The sequence below is a fragment of the Rhipicephalus sanguineus genome, chromosome 6, assembly GCF_013339695.2.
Source record: "Rhipicephalus sanguineus isolate Rsan-2018 chromosome 6, BIME_Rsan_1.4, whole genome shotgun sequence".
NCBI classification, from domain to species: domain Eukaryota; kingdom Metazoa; phylum Arthropoda; class Arachnida; order Ixodida; family Ixodidae; genus Rhipicephalus; species Rhipicephalus sanguineus.
This window is the reverse complement of record NC_051181.1, coordinates 175,261,917-175,281,699: the sequence shown is the minus strand read 5'-3', so window position 1 is coordinate 175,281,699 and position 19,783 is coordinate 175,261,917. Positions and strand designations below refer to the sequence as shown.

The 19,783-nt window shown below is 48.3% G+C and overlaps 1 pseudogene; it reads left to right on the top strand.

Moving 5' to 3' along the window:
* The window catches only part of LOC119397730 (dnaJ homolog subfamily C member 2-like), a 78,611-nt pseudogene that overhangs the window by 41,142 nt on the left and 17,686 nt on the right, over positions 1-19,783 (top strand).

The window sequence follows — 19,783 nt, the reverse complement described above, 5'->3', positions numbered from 1 at the left end:
ACGGCGCTCAGTACGGTTCGTCCGACCGGTTCGTGGCGGCCGTGGTAGATTACAGGGGCAACCTCCTTAATGCCGCATCGGTGTGGGGCTCGTCCCCGGCACTGGCAGAACAGGTGGCTGTAGCTCTCGCCCTCCGGGACGGGAGCAGGCCGTAGGTCTACACGGATTCCCAGGCGGCGGCCAGGACCTTCGCGTCAGGTTCGGTCTCGAGGGAGGCGGCCTCCCTGCTCCACGGCAGAAGCGTCGTCCCCCACGTCATCACTTGGTTCCCGGCCCACATGGGGCCTCAGGTCTCCCCCGTCGTTCCCAACGCCAACGAGCTGGCCCATGCCCATGCGCGCGAACTCACCACCGCGCTGGGGAAAAGCTGCTCGCTTGTGCGGATGCGGGGCTCCACAAGGACTCGCTCCACACGTTCAACGAGATCACGAAGCACTATAAGCTCGGCAGCTCGGCAGGAGGGTATATCCCCCGCCGCACACCAAGCTCTCCAGGCCTCAGTCTTCCACCTTTCGCATGCTGCAGACTGGGTCCTATCCCAGCCTAGCTAGGGCCAGCAGGTACGCGGACTCGTTCGAGCCGATTGTCCGGATTGCGGAGATGCTTTCTGCACTTTAGAACACATGCTCTGGCAGTGTCCCTCGTTACAGCAGCACGATCATCTAACCACGGAAGAAGAGTGGCAGAAGGCTCTCAAGAGGTCCGACCTCACCGTTCAGCTACGGGCCGTCCAGAGGGCCGCGACGTGGCGGTCAGGCATGGCCTGCCTGTCCCGACGTGGGAGTTGCCCGCGGTGGCTCCTCCCCCGTAAGGGGGCTTTCCGAGTTGCCCCTCAGGACCACAATAAAGTTCATTGTCTGTCTGTTTATAATCGAAATTGAAAGAAAAAAATGGCTCACTGCTGGCGATGCCACCAGAAAAGGTGGTATAGTGGCAGATAGTAGCCGCACCAGTATCCAACAAGGAACACTGGCTGTTATGTTTCCACCAGGGTAATGACCCCGGAGGATATAAGCTGGTTGCTTATGCTGTCATTGCTCATCGTATGCTTGCCGGTTCAGAGGGCACCCTGCAATTCTAGGCGTGGCCCTACACCATGCTGTAGTGCAAAATATATTTGCATTTTCGACTGGAGATGCCAGCTTGCTAATAATCACTATTTCGCCGCGTGTGGCGTTGGCCCAAAATGCAATCACAGCCACTGACAAACGTGCGAGCACGAGTTGTCGCTGACAGCCCTATTGCACTAAGCATCTTCAGCTATGTGTTTGGCAGTGCATTTGGCATAGCGCCGTCGTAAACCAGCCGTACACTTTTAATAGGCGACAACCCAAACGCGCCGCACTGCCATTCGTTTCCGCCTGTGTAGAACAGATAAACCAACCTGAACTGCAAAAGAAGGCATAGCTGTCGCCACATTGGCCCGACATAACATGCACAACACCCGCCTACTGTTTGAAGTGAGTGGCTCGCGCACGAACTAAACTGCAGAACTACCAAGCACGAACCCTTTTGATTCATTCTTCTGTGCACATAGTAATGCTGACCTGTTATACAGTTTGTGGCTTCATTTTTGAAAGGGACACCGAAGTGACACATTAAATCAGTTTAGACATATAAATTACTCTTTCAGAATTCTATTGTCATTAACAGGGATGCAACAGCTGCGCCAATTGCGCCATTTTGATACAATTTCGTTTTTCTGCGCCGAGCTGCGCCAAAACCGGATTCTCTAAATTGCACCACGCTGCGCCAAAACGCCCCCGGTAACCACAAAATTTTTCGGTTGTGCTAGTTTTAGCCTCGTTTTAACGCAAAACGAAGCCCGTATTGGCGACCTAATGTTGGGAGAGGCACCAGAGGCACTTCATCCAATCCAATTCGACCCAGTGGCGCTTGATTCAAACAGGACGTTAATCTGTTCCGGTGTGTTTGCTGGTGGGCCGGTGGGCCTAAATGAGATTTTACTGCTGGTTCAAACGCTGCTTTACAGGGTCATTCAGCATGAGCAAAGATGAACGCCCATTTAATGTGGAAAGCACTGCATAAAGAAAGTTAACTGACAAACGAGCGTTTGACACGTGCTGCAAATCTTAGTGGGGATGTCGTTATTGTTTGGTGGATTCCAGTTCAACGCTGCCTTGTTCAATAGCAGTACTCACGTGCACGAATTCGGGTTGTATACAGTAAAGTCTTTTAATCTACTGACGAGTAAAGTTTGTTTAGAGAATTACTACACGCGAAAACCCTGACCTCCTTAGCCAAAAGAGTTCATCAAGGTACTTGCCCCCCAGTCGCGGTGAGGCCGACACCACAATGTGCCGAAAAGGCCTTCCGTATTTTGGAAATGTGGACATTGGTCGATAATCATTTGACGTCGACGCGAGTGCGGTCACCGCTTTCCTGGCGCGAATGTTTCATGGCAGATACAACGAGCACGTCAGTACGAGTTATCACCAGCAACCTTATCGCGATCAGGATCTTTATATCTGCTCGGTAGCACGTGCGGCATAGCGCTATTGGTACTATACGCCTTGTGCACCGCCTATAGAGGCGCCAATGATACCACTAGCGGGCGCCGCCGACAGTACGTGCGGGAAGCCAAGCAGACGACAGCGCTTTGCACAGCTTTGCTGTGAGGAGATGAATGAAGTTCGCGGCGCTGTTTCCCTTCGTGCGGGTGCCAGAAAACTAATTCTGCACTGGCAGCTGCAGGAAAGGCGCAGGCCTCTACGAAAGGGACTTGTGCACGATGTTTGTCAAAAACGAGCCCTGAACTAAGCGCACGTCGCCGATTTCGAACGACGGCATGAAAGCCTGGCCTGGCCTGGCACCGACGGTTCGTGCGCGACAGAGCGCGCGCATCGAAAAAACAGTATAAAAAGGCGCCGGGAGCGCGCCCGCGCGCCCCTTACCCTCTCCGCAGAAGACGCCACCGACACAGCCAACGAATGCGAAAGATCGGGATATTCGAAAATGCAAAGCCGAGCCAGCGGCGCCGTCTGATTCCGCAGACGAATCGGTGAGAGGATCTCGCCCTTTCCCTAGCTTTCGCTGTGCTACGCACAGACGAATCATACGCACTTTCCCGAACCCAGGCGCGAGCCGATACAGGCAATGCAGCGCAGCAAGCGCGCGGGGGCAGAGTCAGTCAGTGAGGAGTTAGTCGGCGAAGAAGTTATGTCGTTCTAGTGATAGCATCGTTCGCTCGACCGCAGAAGGCGTGCTGTTTGATGATCTAGTGCTGTGAGTTAAGTATCAAGAGATGACAGTGACAAGTTTTGAAGAGGGCCGCTGAGAAGACATGTGATGACCGACTGCGGAGGAGAACGAACATCCGCGTGGAGTGAATCGTCATGCCGGTGAATATCAAAGGTGCGTCGCGCAGACCAGCGTAACAAGATCCAGCTATGAGGTGCAGCTCGTGGTGAACATCCGCTTTGTTTTGCTTACAAAGGTGACGTCTCAATCACTTCTTGTTCTTTCTGAAGTCAACCATTGCTGCATTTCTGTTTCTGTAAGTAATAAATATAGAACTTAGCTTGTAATAGCGCGGTACATGTACCGCGCTAGTACAAGCTAAGTTCATGGATGACCAACTCACCCGAACTGCAACACTTCTGAAATATAGAACGTTTGAGCGAAGTGCCCCGCACGGCGGTCGAACCGAACCAACGCATGCTCAGGCTGATAACTTTGGTCGTCTACCAGTGTCAACAGGATCGAGTGCATCCAGCGAGCACCGATATGGCAGAACGAAAGCATTAGAACAAGAAGCGACGTGTTAACCGCACAATGACGAAGCGGCTCGTCTTTGCCAATGAACAGCGGCGATCCATTGCTTCCGTCGCTCTTGCTCAGGAGGCCTTGTGGTAAGTCAGTAAAACCGTGTTCCGGGCGCGTTTTTGTAGGTGTTTGAGCACTCCACACCACAGCAATTGTTATTCGACATCCCTTGAAGTTTCGGCCACCACACATACGACGAACGTTGCTTATTTCACTACGGAAACGTGAACAACGCGGAAACACACGTACAACGACGTAGGAAACCACGGCAGCCGTCTGCTTGCTTCTCGAGAGCAATGATTAAGTTCGCCGCCTATGGCGCTTCCGTCGGCGCGCACTAGGCGTATACTGTTAATATATTGCACGCATAATATAGGCGACGAACCCAAGTATGCCGTTGGCTGACGCCACCTGAGCGGAAACGCAGATTGCGTGTCGCTTGCAGAAACGAAAGCAGCTCACCATTGTTAACCCAACGAAATCTTTGCTGTATCCCTACATGCGGTCACGAGCGGAGCGGGTAGGAATACTCCTCGGGAAAAGCTGTCATACGGTAGAGCACGCGACCGACCCGGGAGTGATGGCGTCCGCTTTTGGAGACGCGCTGCACGAAACTAGGAAGGGTTCAGCTCTACGCGGCGACAGGCACTGCATTCAATGAAACGATGCCGACTTTCGCTGTGCATAGCTCCCTCCTTCCCTTTCTCTCTCTTTCTCTCTCTCTATATATATAATAAAGATAAGGGGGAGGACACACTTATGAAGATTGTACTTATTGGCTGGTTTGTCTTAGAGTTGCATGACATATAAACACCGGACTTGGACTTTTCTCTTGAACTATATACACATATGGCGGCTCTCTTTAAAATGGACTTTCTCCTTAAGATCTTCTTAGTAGGGCGGAATACAAAATGCAGCGCATCGGTGCTGAATGAAGTAGATTGCAACAGTGACGTGATCAGCCGGTGGCGTAGGCCAGGTGTAAAGGACCTTGGTGCAAATTCACCAATGCACAAGCCCTTACTGGTTTCCGGAGAATTCACTGGCATTATTCAGCATGTTATGCACTGAAAACATGATTGTGGTGGTGACATCGAAATGTTTGCATATATTTTCTTGTTACTGTTCCAAAAGCAAGCTTTGTTTGTAAAGCTGCTCCAAATTTGGAATTTTGAGCTCCAAAACGGAGTTTTTTTTTTTCCCGTAACCTGCTCCAAATTTGGATTTTCCTGCTCCAAAAGAGAGATTTTCCTGCTCCAAAAATTGCTCCAAATCCTCTTTTGGCTGTTGCATCCCTGCATTAACTTTGCCATCATAGGTTAGTTATGAGAGGTAATGAAGGTCAGAGTTTCATTTTTGAATTTCTCATTGAAACTTGAGTACATGGATGTCAGTATGACCTCATGAATTCTAATCTCTATTTGTTAAATTGGGCCATCTTGGTTCAGTGAAACTTTTCTTAAACTTGCCCTGAAGACTTTGAGTCCCATAGAACACAGTGCAATTAATTTTAACCGACAAACGATTATGTAGGCCCCAGCAGACACCATCAAAATCTATAAAGTCACGGCGAGCTGGTGCACGAACTTCAAGGCGGCATCACCACTTCCTTTTTGTGCATTCTCGCTTACCAAGGGTCTTCTCGTGGTAAGAGTGGTGCTTTCAGTATGGTGAAATTGTAGTTTAGCAATACGAGAAAAATTGTTTTTCTCGTTAGTGTCCCTTTGAGAGCAACTATTGTAGAGCTGTGTAACAACATAGGAACACTAAGCAGGGATCAAATGTTGGTGACCACACGTGCGAATACGAGTGAATCAGTGGAGGAATAGCCGTTAAAAAGGATGATGCAGTCGCATGGTGCGATGTCTTCACTGCCCTGCGCAGAGGGAGAAAGAGCGTCGAGAGAAGGAGAACCTTCGCAAGCAGCTCAAGAAAGAGCGCAAGGCCTTGGAGGCAGTGTGCACGGATGACGGCCACTACGCAGCCGACGCTGAAGAGCGCGTGGTGCGACTGCAGCAACTTCACCGGCTCTGCCAGCTGCTCAGCCTCGAAGAGTGAGGGCTTCTTTCGGGCTGCTCTAATTTCCATTAGTTGTGATCGTATTGACAAGCGTATGGTACAGTAGCCCGAATGTTTAAGCAGTGTGCTTGAGTGGTGGCTTTTCTGTGCATCAGTGCCACATGACGGAACCGAGTTGCTAAAAGGGCGAGGGTATGCACGTGCCCACGAAGTGCGTTGAGCTGGGCCAGTCATCTGCTTGAGTGGTCCTTCCTAAGGACGTCACGTCATGTTAGCACACCTCAGATGAACCATGTTCTTCGGCTTATCTGATGCGTGGGGATCAGCCGAAAAACATTATTTCTTGCTGCAACGTTGATCTTCTTAACATAAAATATATGAGCAAAACCATTTGCTCCCTGTTAATCTGAAGTGCACTAATAAGGGGTGACATGACACACAAAAAAAGTCACCACTCACGCACGCTAGTCAAAGGTTTGGGCGACTGTACTTGCCTTTATTTTCACAGTGACCAGGTTTCACTGGCTAAAACTGTTGCCACTTGGTGCAAGCCATGCCTTGGTGTATCGGAACCTTTTCTAATTGTTTTGCCGATTCTAGTCAGATTTGAATAGCGGTGTGTATTCAAGAACTTACGCTAGCCCAGTGATTATGCTGGCATGCCATGCATGATGAGTTTTTTCAAAGAGCTGCTGCATTTCACCCATAAATCACAGTTTAATGACCAACGACTTTTCTCACTTGCCATTGTTGTACTGTAAGTGGCACTTGCTTTGCTGGGCAATAAAGGGCTACATCTTCGATTTGGCTTCTGTGCATTTCAACGTCGCAATAACAGTACAGCGCGACTTTAATGCAAAGGTAGGCAAGAAGCAGGCTGGAGATCATGCAGTCGGGGAATATGGCATCAGCTCTAGAAACGCCAGAGGGGAGTTACTAGTAGAGTTTGCAGAACGCAATAATTTACGCATCTTGAATACCTTCTACAGAAAAGGGCTACTCGTAAGTGGACGTGGAGGAGTCCTAATGGCAAAACAAAAATGAAATAGACTTCATAATGTGCGACCGCCCGGGCATTGTACAGGATGTGGAAGTAGTTAACAAGATCCGATGCAGTGACCATAGAATGGTAAGATCTAGAATTCAACTTGACGGGGAGAACGGCAGAAACTGATACGCAAGAAGCCAATTAATGAACTAGCTCTGAGAGGGAAAGTTCAGGAATTCAGAGTTTCACTTCAGAATAGGTACACGGCTTTAACCGAGGAAACCGACCTTAGCGTTGACGCAATAAATGATAATCTGACTAGTATCATCAAGGAGTGTGCAGTGGAAGTCGGGGGTACAGTCGTTAGACAGGACATTGGTAAGCTATCCAAGAGACGGAAAACCTCATTAAGAAACGTCAAGCTATGAAAGCCTCAAATGCAACAGACAAAATAGAGCTGGCGGAGCTTTCGAAGTTAATCAATAGGCGTAAAGTAGCCGACATAAAGTATAATATGGAGAGAATTGAGCATGCTCTAAAGAACAGAAGAAGCCTCAAAGCTATGAAGACAAAACTGCGCATAGGCAAAAATCAGATGTATGCATTAAGGGACAAGGAAGGCAAGGTCACAAACAATATGGATAAAATAGTTGAGGTAGCGGAAGAGTTCTACAGAGATCTGTACAGCAGCCGAGGCATTCAGGATGATAACGTAAGGAGTAATAGCGCAGAGGAATCTGACATCCCACCAGTATTGACAGGAGAAGTAAAGAAAGCCCTAAAGGGAATGCAAAGAGGCAAAGCAGCTGGTGAGGATCAGGTAACATCAGACCTGTTGAAAGACGGTGGAGAGATTAGTTAGAGAAACTGGCCACCCTGTATACGAAATGCCTCTCGACGGGGAGGATACCAGAATCTTGGAAGAATGCCAACATCATCTTGATCCATAAGAAAGGGGACGTCAAGGACCTGAAAAATTACAGGCCCATAAGCTTACTGTCCGCTGTCTACAAGCTATTTACAAAAGTAATTGCTAACAGAATTAATACGACATTAGAGTTCAATCAACCAAGGGACCAGGCAGGATTTCGTACAGGATCTCAACAATAGACCATATTCATACTATCAATCAGGTGATAGAGAAATGCGCGGAATACAACCAACCCCTATACATAGCCTTCATAGATTACGAGAAGGCATTTGATTCGGTGGAGACATCAGCAGTCATGCAGGCACTGCGGAATCAAGGCATCGACGAAGCCTATATAAACATAATGGAAGAAATCTACAGCGGATCCACAGCCACTATAGTCCTCCATAAAGAAAGCGACAGAATCCCAATAAAGAAGGGTGTACGGCAGGGAGACACGATCTCTCCAATGTTACAGCGTGTTTACAGGAGGTTTTCAGGGCCCTAGATTGGGAAGAGTTGGGGATAAGAGTTAATGGAGAGTATCTCAGTAACCTACGATTCGCTGATGACATTGCATTGATGAGTAACGCGGGAGACGAATTACAGCTCATGATTACTGAACTGGATACGGAAAGTAGAAGAGTAGGTCTGAAAATTAATATGCATAAAACTAAAGTAATGTGGAACAATCTTGGCAGAGAACAGCGCTTTGCGATAGGTGGCGAGACACTGGAAGTTGTAAAGGAGTACGTCTACTTAGGACAGGTAGTAACCGCGGAGCCGAACCATGAGAGTGAAATAACTAGAAGAATAAGGATGGGATGGGGCTCATACGACAAGCATTATCAAATCATGAATGGCAATCTACCACTATCCCTCAAGAGGAAGGTATATAACAGCTGCATCTTACGGTACTTACCTACGGAGCAGAAACCTGGAGGCTTACAAAGACGGTTCAACACAAATTGAGGACAGCGCAGCGTGCAATGGAAAGGAAAATGATAGGTGTAACCTGAAGGTACAAGGAGATGGCAGAGTGGGTCAGGGAACAAACAGGTGTTAAGGACATCTTAGTCGAAATCATGGCAGGACATGTAGTACGTAGGCAAGATAACCACTGGTCACTAATAGTCACCAAGTGGATTCCAAGAGAAGGCAGAAAGTTAGGTGGGCAGATGAGATGAAGAAGTTTGCAGGTATAACGTGGCCACAGCAAGCACAGGCCCGGGTGGATTGGCGGAACATGGGAGAGGACCTTGCCCTGCAGTCAGGCTGATGATGATGCTGATGAAGGGAATCCCTTTGCAGCCAGGCACTAATTCAAATACAAGAGCACTACAAATATACGCGAATGCCACAGCATGCAACACGAGAACACTGATGGGTGGTGCAGCAACTAAACATTGTTTGTATGTCAAACAAGCGGTACGTCTTACAGGCATAGAGTGCGATGCAACTCGAAGGCAACATGCTGTGGCATTGTTATTTATGCTTGGTGTTGCTGTTAATTTGTTGGATGTAAAATAGTAACACGCGAGAAAACCGCTTGATATTTCTCTGCTGCACAATGACGTTTCGATGGAATCAGACTGAATGTATCTTCTATTCAATACTTATGGCTACATTCTTCGTTATGCTTCCCGAGACTTCCTGAAGCACTTTTAAGCTGCTATTTTTTTTTCATAAGACCCTTTTGAATCACTGTAAACTATCTTCCAATCATGAAATGACTACCGAAATTGAGAAAAAGACATGCAAATGTGTGTTTTAATATACGAGTGGCAGAGACATGGTTCAATTAATTGCAGACAGCAGCGAGATTGATGTTGCCAGACTGAGACTGAATTAGAAAAATCTGCGTTTTGCCTTTAACTGTTATTTCTACATTTAGTTCTGCTGTAGTTTTCTAGGCTTCATCTGTTCCTATGTGCAGTTGTTACCAATGAAAAAACTCAATCGTCCATCATACCTCTAACAAATTGCTGGAACTAGATGCACTCTGTGTAGAAAAAAACTTTTGCCAAAAAAATTTGCTGCACCATCTTTCCCATGGCAATCTGGTGAGGCAACTGCGCAATTCTCTCTTCGTGGGTACAGCTCTGAAAGTCCTGCGTTCTACCCTCACCACTGTGCACTGTGTCTCTTGCATGGCACTTGAGTGTTCTTGTCTGTTATGGTTGTTTGTGCATGTGTACCTGTTTCTGTTGTGACTGCAACAGAATTCTCTTGCTTCTGTAGGCTGCAGCAGCTCAACCAGGCCATGGAAGCGGCCTCCAACGTGGACGAGAGGAAGTCCCTGTTTCTTGAAAAGGTGTGTCCTTGTTGTCGCTGCTTTTTTTTATCTTGCCTTCATGTTTATTGTTCTATGATGCATTTATCCTTTCTTTTTCCTTCTTAAAGCCATCTCACCATATAGTGAAGATGAACTCGATGCAAAGTTCTAAAATCCGGGGCCCTGTATGTATTTTTCAAGCCAAATGCTGTAAGAGAGCACAAAGCTTCAGGTTTGAGTTCATTGAGGCTTTAGAACGTAACCGCACAATGAACTTCTCTAGAAGTGACACTAGCCCCGTTTAAGTGGCAAATGTCGCTTATTTTGCCTTCACGAAGGCAGTCCAAGTTTGGTGTCATTGCACTTGCTGCTATTCTTACCATGTCTTGCAATGCAGATGCAAGCAATTGCTCAAGATTAGTGTGGCGAAACGATGCGGCGCCACTACCGCGCCTGCGCGCCGCGCCGATGCGTCTAAGCATGAGTGCCGACGATAAGAACACTCTCACCGGACAGAAGTTACATAAAAATTACACCATCTCCCACTAAAGGGGACCATGAGGCGATGCGAAGCCGGAGCACTTGCATGATCGCGTTCCGTTGGCGTTCGTTGGGCATGCTACCAACCTCGCGTCGTGGAACGCGAAGAGGAACACTACGCGTCGTGTCTTCCCTCTATAGCCTGGCCGTTAATTCCCACAGGGCGAGCGGGGAACGCGGTTGACAGGCGCGCGAGAGGGAGGCAGTGTAGGAGAGGAGAGAGGGAGGGAGGGGACGCACATGCGCTGGCGCTCATCGCGGTGCAGCGCAGGAGAGAATTTCGGCATGTCGAGCCCACGTTTCAGAGGAGTCAACCGAAGCAAGCGCTGGACTGAACGCACGCAGCGCTCTACCACTTGAAGGAGAGGAGACTAGAGGAGGAGAGTAGTGTATGCGCCGCGAGAGCAGAAGCGAGAATGCAGGAGAAGCGCAAGCAGGTGCTGGTAGAGAAGTGGAGAGAGTAACATGCAGCTGTTGGAGAGAGGGAAGGGAGGAGAGTCGGCATGCGTAGTGTGAGTGCGGACTACCAGGCCGCGGGACATACCCCTGAGCAAGAGATGCTTCGCATCTAAAACTGTGTGTGTACCCTGAATTGTATCAGTGATTGTTGTGTCTTTTATGTGGAAGCATTAAAGCTATGTGTTCCCACAACTGATGACCCGGAAAACGAACTTACTGCACCACCATGGCGGACCACGAAGCCCTTGCCGTTCTTCGCCAACAAGTACAACTGCAGCAGCAACTGCAGGCCCACCAACAGGTGATCAGTAACAAAGAGCAGCAACTTCAGGAACAGCAGCAGCGCATTCAACATTAAACACACTCTCCTGACGATTTGCCCAGCCCGCTCGGGCCACAGCCCCCAAAGCTCCGCTCCAGCAGTCGCTGCCAACGCAGGTGCTACCACTATTGTGGCCACCGCCGGCACGGACGTCTGTCACATCGCCGTCAAGCACCCACCATTTTGGGCAGAGTCACCTGAAGGGTGGTTCGCTTAAAGGGACACTAAAGGCAATATTAAGTCGACGTTGATTGTTGAAATAGCGGCCCAGAACCTCGTAGTGCTATTTATGCCAAGGAACTGCTTATTTTGAAATAAAATCGCGTTTTAGTGGTCCGCATCGCGTTAGCGCACTTCAAATCACCCGCCTGAAATCTGACTTTCATACGTCACTGCTGCCGTGCCCAACGTTGCCCGCCTTTACTGCGCGGCCGCCGACACTAGTAGCAGCAGAGCGAAAGTAGTGGGACCCACAGCAGCAACAACGGCCATCGAAGCTTGCCGCAATCGCCGCAATGGAGACATTGGCTTGCGACGCTGGGCTCCAATTCAGCGACTTGAGCCCCGGCCGATGAACGCGGTATGCTGCTGAGGGCTCGTAGTGCCGGCGTCGTTGCATGCGGCATTTTGTCAAACTTTCTGTCAGAGCGACTTTCACGAGCGCGCAAAACACACGCGGCAGTACGCGATCCCGAAACTACCACTGAGGCGCGACCGCGTGAGCGAAGCAGGGCAGTTTGGCGAAAACGGAACCTTTGAACCACGCGCGCCGTTCCCTATGGCAACGCCACATAGGTTCTTTTTCCATGAATCAAACGGAAACGAACAAACAGCATCTTATTACGTCTTTTGATGCATGGAAGGTTCTTTTTTTATTGCTGCTAGTTTGATTACTAGTGATTTATTGTAGACAGACTCTCATACGTCATCAGGATCACTTCGAAAATGTCCCACTCGTGGCGCTCATCATGTGATACATTTAGCTTAATTTCTCGGTAAGTAGGGCACTGCTGTTGATAATATTGCCGTTTTAGAAGTTGTCATACATTGAGCTTTCGCTCTGACATAAATTGTTATTTGCCTTTAGTGTCCCTTTAAGTCGAGGCGCATTTTTCCCTGGCACGTATCACCCAGAACCGGACGCGCTATGACTACATTGTTGTTCATCTAGACTCTTGCTGCAAAACTGAGCTCCGCGACATACTCGCAAATCCTCTGACTGATGACTGTTACCTGCATCTGAAGAGGGAACTGATCCGACGACTTTCACTTTCAGAAGATGAGAAAGTGCATCAACTCCTTCAGCACGAAGAGCTTGGTGACCACAAGCCATCGCAGTGCCTGCGCTATATGCGTACCCTTGTGGGCAGCACGTGGGTTGACGACTCCCTCCTCGCAATAATCTGGCTTCAGCGTCTACCCTTACACACACAGGCCATTCTCCAAGTTCATCCGAATCTGTCGCTGGACCAGCTCGCCGAAATTGTGAACCGAGTCATTGAAATCTCTCTACCATTGCCACCTCTCTCCGTCCATGCCGTCGGCGCCCCACTGCCCACGCCCGAGCTCGCAAGCCATATCTACGAAATCGCCCATCAGCTGCACTAGATTCAAATGCACCTGGATCAATGTCCAAAGTTACGTCACTGAAAACAATGCCAAAGCCAAGACCGCAGCGCCGATTCATCGCAAGAAAACGATGACAGCCGTTGCTACTACCATCATCGCTTCGGTGACAAAGCCCAGAAATGTCAACCACCTGCTCAGCCAGACATCGGGGAAACCTCAATGGCAGCCCGTAGTAGACCTGTGTGCCGGTCCCAATATTGCCGGCGCCAGCACGCCGGTGTTTCCACCAAAAAGTGTTCTAACGCATCGATATATTACTTATCTATTTATTTATCTATGCACAGTGGACTTCAAGAATATGCAATCCACCAAGTTGGGTCGTCGCCCTTTGAGGCTGGAAGACGGAGCAGCGTTGAGGTCAGGCAATGCTCGTGAGACTTCTGGAGGAGAGAAAGATGCGACAACTTCCAGGGAGCTATTCTCTATGCGCCCATCTAAAGGAGGTGTCCATTCCAGTTCGGCAGAGTGCATTCAGGTACTCGAAAAAGCAGTAAGCCGTGATACGACCTCGCTCTTTACCACGTCGACGCACTGAACCCGCCAGCACCTTCCCAGAGTAAGAAGAAAGTGGACGAAATGTTCAGAAACGGGAACTTGTGAAGTCTGATCTTGCATATGAACATGTCCCAGATGTTTGAAAACAATGCAAGGAATGCGTGTTGACCTTCACAGGTGCGTTAGACGGGCGGCCGCATGAAACCTAATTCGATGGCTAACACGATGAGAGTTCATGTACGGCCTCTGAGATGTGCACCCAAAGCGGATCTCTGGTTGCGTAGAAGCACATTTCGTCCATCGCAATTGTACAGAGAGTTGTGAAAGCTTTGTGACGTCAAAATTATGATGCGGAACAAGAATTGGAAACGGGGCGCGTTGCTCCCCGAGCTCCGCCAATCAGCGGCGGCTGAATTGGACAGTTCATTACATGGACACATCGATAAGAGCTCCCCTGGTGAAGTGATGTATTTTATGTCCAGATTCCCCGTTCGGGTTGAAAGAAGAGGCTAACGGTGGCTTGGCGCAATTATTGCTCAGCGGTGGCAGCGGCGGCAGCGTGATCACTCTCGGTACTTTGGCGGCAGCGTGAGCAAAACAGGCCGGCGGTGCGGTGCGACAGCGCACAGGTCTAGCCCATAGAGACAGCCGCGAGCTGCCAAGTCAGAGGCCGGCGCATTTTTGTCACACAAACCTATCACTCATGCCTTCTCCCAACGACGCGAAAAACTTCCACCAGTCCAGCAGAATCAACTGTCCTTTATTGCTCAATTTACCACCGACATCCAACACATCAGTGGAAAGGATAACGTGGTCACCGACGCATTCTCCCACGTCTCTGCTGTCGAGTTGCCTCCCGTCATGACTGACGCCCTCTCTGTCGCTCAGAAAATGAACACCCAGCTCCAGCAGCTCCTGGAGAATGGCTTCTCTTCAACAAGTTGCCGTCCCTGGGTCAGTATACACATTCTACTGTGACATATCCACAGGACGAGTGAGACCATATGACCCTTCTCTGCATTGCCGCAGCCTTTTCAATCAGGTACACAACCTCAGCCATCCCAGCATCCGCTCTTCTACACACCTTGTGACTGACCGTTATGTTTGGTCCTCAATGCAACGGGACTGCCGCACCTGGGCACGCACGTGCATTTAATGTCAGCACTTGCGAAAGTGAGGTCTTTGAGATCGGCATTTGTTTCCACCGTTGCACTGGTGTGGCCTCATCATCGTTATTTGTCGGACGAGTTCGCGTGGTTTGCAGTCGAACTCGTCGCGCTGGCCGTGTTGCGTGGGCTTAGTTTTTTCACACCTACAACTCTTGGTGCGAAAATAATCGCTTATGTTGCTTACAATTCTGTGGATGACACCGGTCTCAGCGCCACTGTTCTATCCGTCGGGTAGAACATGGCCGAGTGTGCCAATGCGTGCACCAGTAACGAAGTGTACAAGATAGATTTACCAGCGCAAAAAAGACAGGACAATTTTAGGAAGGACACACACATAGCAAGCAGCGCTATGTGTGTGTCCTTCCTAAAATTGTCCTGTTTTTTGCGCTGGTAAATCTATCTTGATCATGAACCAACTCGCCCAAGCAGCCGTTTTAGCGAAGTGTATAAGTTGTGGGAGCAGGGGTCATTTTCTTCGACGATTGCTTTCGGGGGTACTTTCACTTTCGGTGAGGCGTTTAACCGTCTACGATGAGCCACGGTGTTCCGACATTATGCCAACATTGCTACAATATCGCTCGGAGACGCCGACGAATCCAGTGAGAATCTCACGAAGGTATCGCCAAAATGGACTGCTTGCCAGTTGTCAGCCATGGTGGCTCTGCATTTATTAAAAGGATATGACACTGCATGTGCTCAAAGAACTTTTCGTGCTGCTCGGGCAATAGTAAACGCACCAGGCAATGTTGCACAGCTTCTTCAAGCGTAAGCATTGAAATAAAATTCTGTACCACTAAATATCTTTTCATTTTTCCGGTTTCTCGACTCTTGCATTTCCTGGCTGTTACGTTTGTTCTTACGGTCCCTTCAAAAACGTATCAGCGGGGTTCTACTGTTACCGCATCTGCTGTGTGCCCCGTTGCATGGAAAGGGCTTCATAGGAGATAGGAGAAGACAGCCACAATGGATAAGGGATTCAGTGCTGTCGTCGTGTCACAAATGGTAGCTACAGGTTAAACAAACGGCAACAAACGGAAGCGGCTAGCGGCAGCGAATTTTCAGCTTACCACAGAAGTACAGCTCGGCGCGATAATCTAGTTGGGCACCATGTTGTAAGGTGCATAGCGCCACCTATAGGCTGTGAAACATGTGAGTAGTCATGTACAACTTGAGAAGTCCAGAAAGGCCCTACCCAAATGACAGAAGCGTGGCAGCCGATCACTTTTGTGACTAAAGAAATAGTAGTCCTGCTCGTGCCCTTGGCAACACTCTTCGAGCCAGTGGCCGTCTGGCTCATCATGATGTCATTGGTGCAGACTTGTGTGCATCCACCTTTGAGGAGGTAATTCCACAGACTTCTAAAGTTGTATCCGACTGTCGTGTTCGTTTGCCCTTGCTTTCTTGTCATCCTGCTTGTGGTCAATGTCTATTGGACGGGAAGGGAAATGCACTCAGGTACAGCAAATAATTACAGGGTTTCTCCGGAAAGTACTAGCAGGACTGAACTTTTTCGAAAAAATTTATTGACAATTTGTAGTCACATCGACTTAAAGGGACCGACAACCAATTTTTATGGCACCTATTTTCTTTAACGCAACGGAAAGCTTACTGGTCAGAGTGTCTAATCCCGGAATGGTAACGTGAAAAACGCCGTGAAACATTTTTAATCGGAATTTTTCTATCTGCGGCGAATACGAAGTAGTATACACACGGGACAACACATGCTGCAAACAGTGAGAGCGAGAACGGTTGTGTTTGACTAATTATGGGCACGCATGACAGCATTAGACTACTTGACTGTGTACAGCAAAGTGATTGACTCCATAATTCAGCTTCAAGGCTCTTCCACTAGGCTGCACGACATGCCGGTTTACTGTTGCTTTTAAACACGAATTAAAGATATAAGTCCTATTCACAACGCGAAAAGAATGCTAGAGTCTGTCACTATATTTCACGGTCTTTTCGTTTCTACCAGGATCTAATCACACGTTCTGCCCAGTTGTCGGTCCCCTTAATGGTTTTCAGAATATGCCCATTCTGCATCAACACAGCGTTTCCAGCGACTCTGCCAATCACCGAAGGCTCCCTGCAATACAGAAACTGGAATGCTCTTCGGCTCCCTCGTTACAACCTTTTGAATGGCCTGGACCGAGTCGTGGTGCCATCCTTTCATGACCCTTTTCAGTCGGGGGAAGAGGAAGAAGTTTGCACTAGTGACATCTGGCTGTGGAAGCTGTGTGATGCCATGTTTGGTCACGAAGTCCATAACAACATAGGTGGTGCGGCTTGGTGCATTGTCGTGACTTTTTGCTGTTGAAGGGCATCCTGATCGTTGCTCATCTTCAACTTGCCCTCTTCCCTCCCAAAGCAATTTGTGCCACTCAGAAACACTTGATCGGCCCATGGCTAGGGTGGCTAGAGGGAGGTGTGATGACCGGGCGGCAAAAGTTGGCCGCCATTCGCGTGAATGCCGCGGGGCGGCGCTGTCGTCGGGGGCGCCGTCAGCGAACGTGGCCGTTATCCGTCCTCGGCAGGGAGAACGCTTCAGTAGAAATGCGTTACCAAAATATAAAACTTTAGCTGATAATGCAGTTCTTTAGCGCACAGCTTGTATTGCGCTACTGTTATGCGGTTTTGAAATACGGGGTACAGAGCCGAGTTTTGTTCCGACGGAAAGCAAGTGGTGGTCGCTCTGAAGGCGTGCAAGTATTTTAGTGTCACCCGAAAAGTCTTTAGAAGAATCTTCATTACCCGATGACTATATGACTTGCTAATTTAGTGCCTGTTCACAAGAGTGGACCGCAAAGTACTGTTTTAAATTATAGGCCCATTTCCCTTACAAGTGTTGCATGCAAATACTTGAACATGTTCTATTTACCAATGTTATGACTCATATGAACACGCATTCCTTACTTCATCCTCAGCAGCACGGTTTTCGCAGTCGTTTTCCCTGTACAACACAATTACTTGAATTGACGTACACGACTTATCCTGTGCTTTATATAAGGGTTTCTCCGTTGACTGCTTCTTCCTAGATTAAAAAAAAAAGCCTTTGGCGTTGCACGCCCACTCTTTAATAATTGAAAAACTAAAAATGTATAATGTGAACGATACAGTTAATTGTGAACTGGATAAACGAGTATTTAAATTTGAGAAGGCAGAAGGTCGTTCCGGTATTTCATCACATATCAAATTATTTGCCGATGACGGCGTTTTGTACAGAATTATACATAGCTCCCATGATTGCACTACTCTCCAAAACGACCTCGACAGGGTTTTAGAATGGTGTGATAGGCGGCATATGTTTATTAATGAAAAAAAAAAAAACAGTGCATATGTGTTTCACTAGGAAAAGGCCGCCCATGACTTCTTTTATGTTATAAATTCAACCAAGCTGCCATCAGTTCGCGAACACAAGCATCTTCGTGTATATTTCACACCGGACGTTTCCTGGAGCCGTCACATCAATCACGTCACAATTAAAGCTGGGCGTGTGCTAGGTTTCCTGCGCAGAATGCAAAAAGTTACCATTTGAGGCCAAGACTCAACTGTACATGTCTAACGTTCGATCTATCTTAGGTTACGCTTGTGCTGTGTGGGATCCGTGGAAGGGAAGCGACGTGTCCAATTTAGAAAGAATTCAGAACATGGCTGTTCGGTTTGTCTGCTCTGACTATATACCAGGAATTTCAATGTTTCAAATGCAAAAGTAAGGCTTGGTTGGGAACTTCTACACAAACGAAGGGAATATCTGCGGTTGAAACTATTTCATAACGTATTTCACGACCGAACGGGTCTGGACCCCTCTCGATACTTTCACAAACCGGATTACGTTTCGCAGCGATTACATCATGCCAATAAGATAAAGGAAATAAGCTGCCCGACTGACGCATTTAAAATGTCGCTTTTTCCGAGGACGATAAGCAAGTGGAATAGGTTGTCTCCTGAAGTAGCAGAAATTACTTCACATGAAGTATTTTCAAGTTCACTGCTGGGTCTCCAGTTGTGTACTGGCGCGGTTGTGTAAGGAAAACTGTACTATGAACCCGATTTACATTGTGTATATCCCATGTATCACTACGTAAGTTGACAGTGAATTGCGTTTATTGTAATGTTAAAGAGTTGGAATCTGTATTCTGCATCGAAATATTGTATTCTCCCCCCCACCCCACCACACCTGTAATATATGCCCTTGGGTGCTGTGGGTACTATGATAGATAAATAAATAAATAAAGCATGAAAAATTTCGGGGGGTGTCATAACCCCTCAACCCCCCCCTTAGTTACGGCCCTGGGGGCGTAATTATGCTCCAATGCGCTCTGATCATTTTATTCGTGCGCCTCATTACGTGCGAAAGCAGATAACTTGATTTACGCCAACCAAATGAGGATTAAACCATGGCATACATGGTAATACAACGTTCGGTGGTCTTTTCAGGCTCGATCAATTCAGAAACCAAATAAATAAACGCAACATGTTACTAGGCAAAGAAACTTTATTGTGTACAACAGAACGCACTTGATCGTTTCCGCGGCTTGTCTCATATCACACAAGGCTTTCTTCTTTTGACTTTTTTGTCATTAATTTCTTTGACTTTTGTCATTCATTCCGCTGTTTGCGCAAATGCTTTGCGCAAACAGCGGAATTCTCTTGAAGCGGTTTGTCAGCCCTCGGTATGGCGCATGCCCACTTCAAGAACAGTTCTTGGCAAGTCGGTGCGTGGAAAAGGGACACTTTTCCGAACAAGATCTGTAGCCGGAATCACACCCTGGCACGAAGCACCAATAACGCCGAGTTTTTTTCTTTTAGATAGACGGCATCTTTGCCAGCACACAGCACTCATGAATCAACAGAACACGCCAACACTTCGCAGCAACTACACAACTACAAACCGCCGGCCAGGTGTTGACAACCGGATTAGTGCCGCGGAAACGCTGACGGCGCCCCAGATGGCAGCGCTATGTTGTGCCCTGGCGGCGATCACGCGAAAGAGGACCACCTCTCCTATGGCTGGCCGCCGCGCTCAGCACACCTCCCCTTCTAGCCACCCTACCATGGCATCACTAACATAAGCAGTCTTGATCATGTCATGGGTCTCACTCGCAGTTTTACCCAGTTCGACGCAAAACTTCACGATTCGTTGTTGAGATAACGATGCACCTTGAAAGGGGCTCACCTTAAACTCGATGTA